The 10,864-nt window shown below is 38.0% G+C and overlaps 1 pseudogene; it reads left to right on the top strand.

Annotated features, from left to right (window-relative positions):
* The first annotated feature begins 2,495 nt into the window (after positions 1-2,495).
* The window catches only part of LOC102004637, an 11,799-nt pseudogene continuing 3,430 nt past the window's right edge, over positions 2,496-10,864 (top strand).

Genomic DNA, 10,864 nt, shown 5'->3' with positions numbered 1-10,864 from the left:
AACCAGAGGTGGTTAGTAGAGGTGCACATAGAGAAATGAATATTTCCTACTTTGTGATTCCATGTACCTAAGCAGGACCTTTCTACCTACTTCTGGAGAAGACAGTACGGAGACCACTGGCCAACTTCTCATCACTTTTCCTCTGTGCTTACTAAAGTCAAGACCACTGTGTGAGACACCGAAATAGGAGAGATCTTCACGACTATGAAGTCAAGGCATGGAGTTTCTCATAGGTAGTAAAAGAATTTTGGTCTGTGAAAACATAAGTATTATATGAAGGAATTTTCATATCATATGCAATCCTCAAGCAAAAGTATTAAATATTTAACACAATGATCATTCATTAGGCTTTTAAATTTAATATCAAACTTCTAAAAAATCAAATTTGAAACTATTAGTTTTGTTTTCATAAAGGAAGATAATAGTAAAAATGAAGAAAGAGGTACATGGAAAATATTTTTTTCTAAATTAAACACATTTTTGACCACCTATTATACAATTTGGAGAGAAATACAGCTACAAGTTATATCTCTACAAACAAGAAAGTGAGTCAAGTGGGGACCATAGGGGGTTCTTACCCATGGAGAACCCGACTGTCACATTTCCTGTTCCCACCTTGAACCTCTCTGGAGAGACATAAAACCATTGGTGTGCTGGTTTTTGTTTTGTGTAATAATTTTGCTTAAGTCAAGCCTTGTAAACTTGCTTTTTTATTTTATTTCTCATTTACAAATAATCTTATATAAAGTATAGTGTGATGCTTTAAATGCATTTAACAAGTAGCTTGACAGGGGAAATGCCATTTTTCATAGCATTTGCCAGTTTTGTGATGTAAATACTTCCACCATAGCCAATTACAAATTACCAAGGGGAAGGCAGCATTACAAAAGGATGTACAGGGTTTGTAAGGTGAATGGAGTTAGCACTAACATAGAAGTGCCTAAAACTGTGGGAATACCTGATCTTGAACAGAAACCTCCAGTGTAGCTCTTGTTATAGCAGGACTTCAGGCCTTACTTGCTTCAGGTCTAAATGTCCTGTATCAATCATGATTACACAGGTTACCCTGCATAGCAAGTGAGCTCTGAGAGCTCTATGACTTAAAACAACAAAGATAATCCAGTGAGGATCTGTTGAGGAGAGTGCTCCACTTATGAAAGTTACTGAGGGGTCTCAGACCTAAAAGGGTTTCACCATCTGGAAAATGCTAGTGGCAGTGAAGGGGAGCATGGAGATTTGCCTATGCACTTTTTCCACCACAGCTCATGTTTCATTGGTCAGAACCAGCCCACAGTCCCACCAAGTGCAATGATTTTGGCAAATATTGAAAAGCAGATGGCGTCCTTGGTGAGCCTCACTGTCCCTGTTACACCCATGATGATTTCAGCAGGTATCCATGCCTCTAGATAGTTGAAGGCATGGCATATTCATAAAGGCCAGTAGATTTAATGGGAATTAAAAGACCTGACTCTAAATGGCTTGGGAAAATCAGAAGTTCAGCAAGAATCTTGAAACAATAATTTTGAAAACATTAAAAACTTGCATGCAAATCAAATTGTTCTTTGACTAGAGAGAAGATTCATAGCTCAACAAAACAAAAATCTCAAGAAGGCTTAACTATGGTCCTCCTGCCACACTTTCACAGTGATGTAATTGTTATAAATTGGCTTATCTAAAGAATAAACTCGCAATTTCAGTTTTTTCTGCCTAAGCCCAGAGCCCAGGGCCATTTCCCAGGAAGATACAGCATTCCAGAGAGAAGGCAGCCCCTCGGAGTTGAAGGCTCTTTGAAATAGGGAAAGTCAAAGCCTGGAGGGGCTGTGGGTTCCCAGGGATTCTTGCCCAAAACCACAGCATTTCATATCAGCTCAACAGATGTGCATTTTGACCCCAGTGGTGACCAGGTGTGGAGGCTTCTCTAGGACTGCTGCAGAGGAGAAAGATCAGGATCTTCAGACTCTCTCATTCCTTCCTGTACCTCTGGGTTCATCGGATACAGAATCATTTTAACCACCCCTACCCTAAAAGCAAAAATACCAATTTAAGAGTAGGAAAATGCACCAAGACAAACTTCAGAAGAATGTGATTTCAATACATATTTCAATACACCTTACCTCATTAGGGGTAGATGGACAATTCTCTTAATCTGTAGCATCTCCATTTCATCATGTACAATTTTCATATTTTTATTCAGGAACTGATTTGCATAAGGCGAAAAAGCTAACCAGCAGGACTGTAGGACTCCATCTTAATTTCTAACCAAAGCAGATATATTTGTTCATGTATTAGGTTGTAGAGCACATTTTCTGCTTTTTGTTTTTCAAAGGGTTGTCATTCTTCCTAAAAGCTTTTCTTAAAAACTATCTCTTCTAAAAAAAGTTTGAAAACTATCCAACTAATCCAAACTACCTGGGAGATGACAGAAAGTAATATGTCCTGATAACACCTCTGTCTTCAGAGGGAAGACCACCCACGGCTCAAGGGGCTCTGCTAGGATGTGTCGCTTCCCCACGCAGTCAGCCGGTCTCCTAGTTCTCCCACAGGCCCAGGCTTCTGTAATTGCAGAGTCTGAATCAAGCTCCACAGTCTGCAACCTGCTGGCATGTTACAAAGAAGCTCAGACCCAGCAAGCAGCACGCAGAGGAACATGCGGTAGGACTTCCCTGAAATAAATGTAAAAGACCACTGCCTGTGCAGAGACCATATGGTTTGGAATATTTCCACAGAATACTAAATCATACAAGAATTTTCACTCATCTTCATCTTGCAGGTCACAACATGACTTTTCTCTAATGAATTCTTTACATTGGCAGCTCTTCTGTTTTTCCCCCTTCCTCCTCCGGCTCCTCACTTCCACTCCCCCCACCCCAGTCTGCCTTGAAGAAGCAGCCCTCTCTGCTTTAGTCTCTGTGTGGGAAGCATGTGGTAATACTTTTCCTTGATTTAAGCCTTGAATATGGTCTACACCTGTGAAGGCCTTCCAGCAGCAGCTCAGTGGGTGTTGCAGCAAGGTCATGCTCCAGAAGTGCTGTGTGCACACACTTGCTCTGGCTCCCTCACCATGGTCCTGCCAGCTTCTCTCTTTCCCCCCTTCCCAGGCATATGTGGAACCTGTAGATGTTGTTCAACATGTACTGTGTGCTGCTCGTGCTTCCAATGACAGATTCTTGAGAATGATAGCCCACTCCAGGGTGTTCTTCTTCATGAAAGACAGAGCTGGCTACACAATCTGCATCTCAAAATGGAAACAAAGAAGCAAAGAAAGGAAGATTGCAAAGAAGAGAAAAGAAGGAGATTGGGGACTTTATGGCAAGCATGACCCTTAATGCTTAATTGGGTGTGGTTGATAAGATTAACCTCAAATTACTGTATAAAGGGAAAACCCGAGGCCCAGAGAAGTCAAGGGATGTGTTCAAGTCACAACGCCAAGAGTAGTACAACTGAGATTAAATGCCAAACCTTACTTAATTCAATCCCAGCAGTCCTTTTGATTTGCCAGGAGAAGTTGTTTTTGACTCACCCGTCACGCTGTATCTATAAACCCAGGTACTGCACTAGGTTCCTTGTAAACCTTATCTCACTGTTGCAGTGGCCAGAAAGACAGGTTTTAGTATAGTCAGCTTATGGACGTGACAAATATTACATACACAAACACAGAAATCAACATGAAAAAATGATTATGCCCAAACCATGGAGTTACTCTCCATGATTTCCCTATAGATTTCCACATTTGCAGAAGAGAAATAAACACTTGCTACAGTTTGGTTCTGGAGTGTTTCCCCAAAGTCTGTATCCCCAGCAGGATACTGTTGGGAGATGATGGAAGTAAGAAGTGGGGCCTGGTGGGAGAGCTTAGGTTGCTGGGGGTGCACATCCCAAGGGGGTTATGGGAACTTGATCTTTTTTGCTGTCTTTCTTAACGCTTCCCAGCCATGAGAGTAGTAGCTTTGCTCTAACATATACTTCCTGCCATAAAGGCTTCCTTTGCCCCAAAGCAACAGGACCAACTAGCCATGAACTATAAGTTTTTAAACCATGAGCCAAGGTGAACTTTCCTTCTTTATATGTTGACTATCTCAGATATTTTGTTATAGTAACTACCACACTCAGCACACCAAGCCCATTATGTTGCTTCCTGTCCCCCTTTCTTTCTGTGCCTTCATTTACATGAAGTTCTCCTACCCTATGGGTCTCCCTGCAGTTTCTCAAACTATTGTCTCAATCACATGTGTTGTTCCCTCTTTCCATCCTCACCTTCTTCTAATTTCTGCAGTGCTCAGTCAATGGCTCCTTTCCTGGGAAGCCACTAGCCATGCCCCTTACCATCAAGCATCACATCACAAAATCAGTTTAGTTATGGTCCTCTTGCACTGACCACATTATAATGTGATTGCCTACTGAGTTAGCTATCACCACCATCAGACATTCCCTCCTTGAAACTACAGAAAATATTTTGCATAATTTTTTATTCTCAAAGTTTACTGGAATATCAAAAACAAGGCAGAGCTCAAAAGTTTTGCTGAATAAACAAAAGAATGAAGAAATAAAGATAAAGGAAGGGAAGTGGAGGGGAAAAGAAGGGAGCAGAAGGGAGGGAAATGAAAAATGGGTAAGGCAGTGGGGAAGGGAAGGAAAGGGAAAGGAAGGGAAGGGAAGGGATAGAATGTAGGAGGTAATAAGTTAAGACTCTTACTTTCCCTTTTCTCTTGTTATGGCTTTCAACACAGCCTGTTTGGATGTGTTTGTATGAAGAACTAGCTCACTTCTTGAATTTGCCAGAGTTTTCCATCAGACTGCCCCCTTCATTGCATTTGTCTGTTTTAATCCTTATAAGTCAATAAAGTTGATAAAACAAAAACAAAATAGTTAGACTCTGGTAATACTTAAGGTTAGTAGTTTAGTAATGCCTTCTCCAAATAAATATTTAGGGTTCAACAGAATCTGAATCTGAAAAAAATGACCTGTTATAACTTTTTGAGTGTCATATTAATTTTTTTGTGAGATCTCTTCTTCCATAGTCTAAAGAATCTTAACTTGCAAGAAAATAAAACCAATATTCATCATTTTAATATTTTAATAGCAAACTGACCTTAAGTTACTTTCACTATGGAACTAAATTATTATGGATTTATTGTAGATTTACAAGTATACACACTGTATGCATAATGAAGAAAAGTTAAATAATTCAAATCATACAATTCAGAGATAATCTCAATTTAGTGTTATCACTTTTATCTATGCACATATAATTATTAGAAGAAGAGCTAATGTCTATTGCATGGATGCTGGGATTGGCAAAGTAACTATCTCCACTTAACATATAAGGAAACGTGCATAGAGAAACTGAGTCTCCTGAGTGCCCACACATATTCTATGGAAGAACCGAAACTTGAACCTAGGCAGCCTAACTCTTGAGGATATGCTTGTAGCCCATACTGCCTCACATATGCATATGAGCTTGAGATTGAACTTCTCAAACTATGTTAGTAACTTGCTTCTTTGAAGTTAACATACCTTGGGCGGTTTCATGTAACTTAGTATCCTTTTGTAATATCATGGTAATAAGTACATTAATTCTTATGTAAATGTACCATTATTAATTAATTTATTTCCTATTATGTTTTTAAACCTACTATAAACATACTCTGGTGAATGATAACAATGTACTTTGTGCTTATAACTCAGAATGTAAATCACTGGTCAAAATGTAAATAATCTACAAATTCATACCCTCCAACATAGTTTAAAAATAAGGGAAATAAAAAGTGAAATATCACAGTAGTTGATTATTAGAGACACTGAGTAGAAACGTAGAGAAGTTTGCCCTTAAGGGCTTTTCTGCCAGGTTCCTGCCTGTTCTTGGAACTGATAATAACAAATGCAGCAGGGGAAAAACATCCTGAACTAGGCTTGTGCTGTTGTCAAAAATTGTCCAGATACTTCTCCTTGAAACCAGGATCGCCACCTGCTGTTAGGGCACATGCCTCCCGCAGCCTTTCTCCTCTGTCAACACCACACCAGAATAAGTTATCATTTGCAGCTCAGCAGTTGGTGTCACGAACAGAGGGGCCCTTCCCATTTGGAATTCCTACCATAGGAATGACAACCAGGAAGAAGAAGAGGAGCAGAAAGTCTCCGGAGGACAGGTGTGAGGACATCTCTGCAAGGGAACCTGTTCCATTAACCTACATAACACAGCCATGAAGGACTCAAGAGGGGTGACAAAGCAGAGTTGCAAACAGCCTCTTCTTTGGAGGTTGCGAAGCTCACTTAGGAGAAGACCTGCAAAGTGACCCATGTGCAGACCAGATAGAGATATGCAGCAAACTGTGTCTTAGGTGTTTATTAAGATGGTGAGAATAGTTGTGAAACTCTGGGGTTATTAAAGTGAAGAAAAACTTTCTAAAACCATCACATTACAAAGGACCTTTAAAAAGAACACAGAAAATACAGATGAAGTGGTGGGTATTTTGTGGGTTTTCGGTCAAACCATTTTGTCATAAATTTCAGAGCCTCCTCATCTGGATACCATGGAATGAGTAATTCCCTGACACATTCATTCAAACATGTTTTATTATTGAGCTTCTAAAACTCACTAATATTTACCCCGAACTTTATAAGACTCTTGTTCATATATATTATCACATCTCATTCTCCTAACAGCCCTTTAGGGAAATTATTATTACTTGATTAGCATTTACAAGGTAACTGAGACTAACAAAAGTTAAGTGGTTTGGCCCATGTCATATAGCTAGAGCTGGGATTTGAACACAGGACTCTCAAATCCTCCAATCCCTACCATGTACAAGAACTGCCAAGTAAAACAGACATCAAAGACCAGAGCTTTAAAGACAGCATGTGAAAGCCCACAGTGGGAAGAAACTGCCTTTTCTGCATTTGTGCAAGCTCTACAGCAACCCACAGAACAAAAACTTGGAACTCTACTGTGTTCCTAGCACAGTCCTAGGCACAGCTGAAACAAAAGAGAAGGAATACAACATTTACAAGACCCTTTCCTTAAATATGTATCAAATTGAGACACTGAAGCAATTATAGGAAAGTGAAGTTGTTGCTTGTGGCTAGATTAGTTAATGAAGATTTCTTAAAAGAGGCAAAGCTTGATCTACGAAACAAAGAGATAGAATCATTTCAATAGTGGATCAGTGTGAGCAAAGACATGGAAATAATGACAAGTCATGAGATTGCAGAGGGAACAAGGAGGACAAGAAAAGCTAAGATATGTCTAAAGGTAACATAGGGTATGTGTTAAAGGGAAGCAAGAAATAGAAAGAACTGGATTATAAAAAAAGTCTAGAAATCAAATAGAATCTATCCCTTCAACAAAGATTTCTTGAGTGCTTTCTATGTTTTAAACCCTAAGGATAAATAAATATGAATAAAATGGTATATTCTCTTCAAAAATTAGAAATTCCCAGTCTTAGGGACTAGGATTCCATACCATAGGAAATAAGGAGGTATTAAAGATTCTTCAATTGAGAGTCACCAAATAGAAGCTCATTCAGATATGTACAATTACATAACCAGCAGACAGAGCAGAAATATGTAAGCAATAGAAATGTGACCAACCTCAGTGGCAGGGTAGTTATTGGGATAGTCCATGCAGCAGGTCACAGGGAGTATTCCCAAAAGGAAATCTGTACGAGTGAGTTTTGGAGTCAGTGACAGGAACTAGCCTTTATGAGAAACCCCCATTGTATACAGGAAAAAAGAGACCAGGGTAAAATGCATTACATGCTTAAGGTAGGAGGGACACGGTGAATTACACCATAACAGGAGTTTCCTAAAATCTGGACAACAAAAAAACTCAGGAAGAGTGAAACAAGACAAAAATCTAAAGACTAGGAAAAAGGTATGAGAACAGGCCTCAGAAGAAAGGAATCAGACAAGTGTTCATGATGGTAAGCTGGGTGAGAAATGAGTCCACACCCAGAAGGATGACCATCTACTATCAGGAATGAACCTACCTATGGAACTTAGACCAACTTATAGGTATTTTAGTCCAGCGATCACACTCATTATTATGCATATTCCTGAAGTAATGTAAATGTCTATCCAACTTTATACTCTGTCTTTATTTTAACCAATTCTTGAGTCTTATTGGTCTTCTTACCAAATAACCAACACCACGCACACTCACCATAGTCATTTCCTCTTTGAGGTTTTGCTTCTGCTTCTCCTTCCTCATTCAAATCATTTCCAGTTCTTTTCTGGAACTGCAAGAATTTGATATTTTATTTCTGAATCAGAGGACAGTTTTACCCTATCCTTTCCTTGATCACTTATTATCATAACAGGGGAAACTTGTTATGGGCCTCTATATTGCTAATACACTTGTTTGCTGTCATAAACTTTGCTTCTAAGGGAAAATCATTCCAATTTCAACTTGGAAGATTTGTAAAATATCCATCCCTTCTTATTTTCTGACACAAAGAGAGTGAAAAGATAAAGTTTCCAATGAAGAGTTAGAGGTCAGAAAATGAGACAGAATAAAGAACATTTCCATCTAGTATGGGAGATGAAGCAGAGGAATTAATGATTGCAACAAAATAATAGAGACTACAGCTATGACTCTTTTACATACAGCTACATGTCCAAGTTACTAATGAAGTATGTTTTAAGGGTAATAAAAGAATAAAAGGAAAATTGTAATAGCTACTATTAGTTGATGTTACTACATGCAAAACACTGATAATAATGATTTTACCAAAACTTTTTACATTTTGTTTTTCAGACCATGGTTACATTATATTTCTATAATACATGTAAGAATAATTGTTGAAGAAATAGCCAGTAATTCGATCCACATATTGGTGACTGTATCCCTCTCAAAACAAACAAAATATCTCATTATGTCAGAATCATGATTTAATCAGAATCATGGTGACCATGCATGGACAGGAAAGACTGATCTTGATTTCACAGCGGCAGCATTCTGGTTTGGATATTTTAGCTGAACTGAAATTCTGAATTTCTTTAAAGGAAAGTTTGAGCACTCATATACATCTCAATATAAATTCCAATCAGTAAGGACTCAGTGGTGTAAGCATATGTGACCTTTTCAGCCGAATGCCTATTTCAACTTTCCAATGAGAACTGAAACGGTACATAAAGTGAAAAACATTCTTTTCATGTAAAACTAGAGACAGTCCAAATTTTAACTTGGGATGAATGGAAAATATCTACATTTTCTCCTTTCCTTGTGTTAAAAAGAGCTTATTAAGTATATAAAAATTATTATCATAGCTGTGGATTATAAGTAGATTATTTGCAAAATGGATGTTTTAACACTAGCATTTCAGTGGGTACTGGGAATGTAACACATTGGGAAAATGCTAGGTATTTTTTAAGAAAGTTTGGCAGAAGGTCAAATATAGAAATTATCTATTATTCTACCCTATGGATAAATATAAAAGCAGAATGAGAGGACAACTGTAAAAAGAGTTCTGAATGAAGACAAAGTTGATTTTCCCCTACTGAACTAAATCAAATCCAAATGAGCTTCCCAGACATACATGTCTCCACTTTGTTGCCACAAGTAGTCTTTCTTTTCTGAAAATCTCAGTCCCAATACATTTCTGCTCTTGCTTTCAATATCTTTTCCACACTCTCCCACCTAAAAATGCTCTAGAGATCTAATGCAGTCACTACACTGCCTGCAGCTCACCCCACAGCTTTCTATCCACCAGAATCCTCCTTAACATTTCTTAGTGCACTGCTTACTTCTTAAGGACAAAGTAGGGGAGTAGAAAGGAGGACATCTAGAGTGTGCTTTCATTCCAATGTGCATTTTGTGTCTCTGCTGTTCCCATAGTAAGTAACGTGGAGCGTTTGTTGCCTATTAATGTGTGACCTTTGACTAGAGGGCTTCCAGTGCTCACATGTGTGCTCAGTATTCTTCTCTTATGTGGTAATATCTTTGACTGCAATGACATTTATTCCATGCTGGAAACATTTATTCATTCCCATTCTTGGAAGAACCTTCTGTTGCATTTGGCTTATGCAAGTTTTTAAAATCTTTTAGTGTCATTAGGTTTAAGGCACTACCTTTGGCTTTTGGGGGGACTATTACTATGGTCACATTTTTTAGCTCTTTTACTACCCTACACAGGTTCTTTCCTTGATTTTCCAGTCTTTTTAAAGATAAGACAGAATTGGTTCATTTTTAGTGTATACAAGCAAAAATTAAAAGCTAACATGGAAGAATAATGAATGAAAAATGATTTACATTAAAATATACATAATTTCCTTGGAGATATAAATATACATTAGACTGAAAATGTTACAGTGAAATTATCAGGCTTTCACCAACTGGTCATAGGAATTCTTTGTAAGGATGATTAATTAAGGAGCATTCAAGAGAAAGGAGTTTATATACAGTACCATAGTTTTATTGCTTCATTTTTGAAGCTTCCTTGTCTAGAATAGACAATTAGAAAATAGATGTCTTAGTTTGTTCTGTGTTGATACAGCAAAATACTTGATACTAGGCAATGCACAAAGAAAAGAGATTTATTTGATCATGATACTGGTGACCTAAAATTAATATACTAAATGTCCAACTTCATATATTTGAGAACAGAATAAAATCTAAGTAATAGAATGAAGGAGATTACATATAAAAGCAAAAAATAATAAAATAGTAAAGAAGCATATAATAGAGAGTATCAAACAAGCCCAAACTTGTGACTAGAAAAATGAATGTAACTGACAAACTTCTTGAAATGTTTCTCAAGAAAAAAGACATAAGGGGGCTGGGGATTTAGCTCAGTGGCAAAAGCGCCTGCCTGGCAAGCGCAAGGTCGTGAGTTCGGTTCCTGGTACCGGAGAAAAACCAAAAAAAAAA

Source organism: Chinchilla lanigera, unplaced genomic scaffold, assembly GCF_000276665.1.
Source record: "Chinchilla lanigera isolate Chin_1 unplaced genomic scaffold, ChiLan1.0 scaffold00034, whole genome shotgun sequence".
In the NCBI taxonomy this organism is placed as follows: Eukaryota; Metazoa; Chordata; class Mammalia; order Rodentia; family Chinchillidae; genus Chinchilla; species Chinchilla lanigera.
The sequence above is the reverse complement of the archived record's forward strand: the minus strand, read 5'-3'. Positions and strand labels throughout refer to the sequence as shown.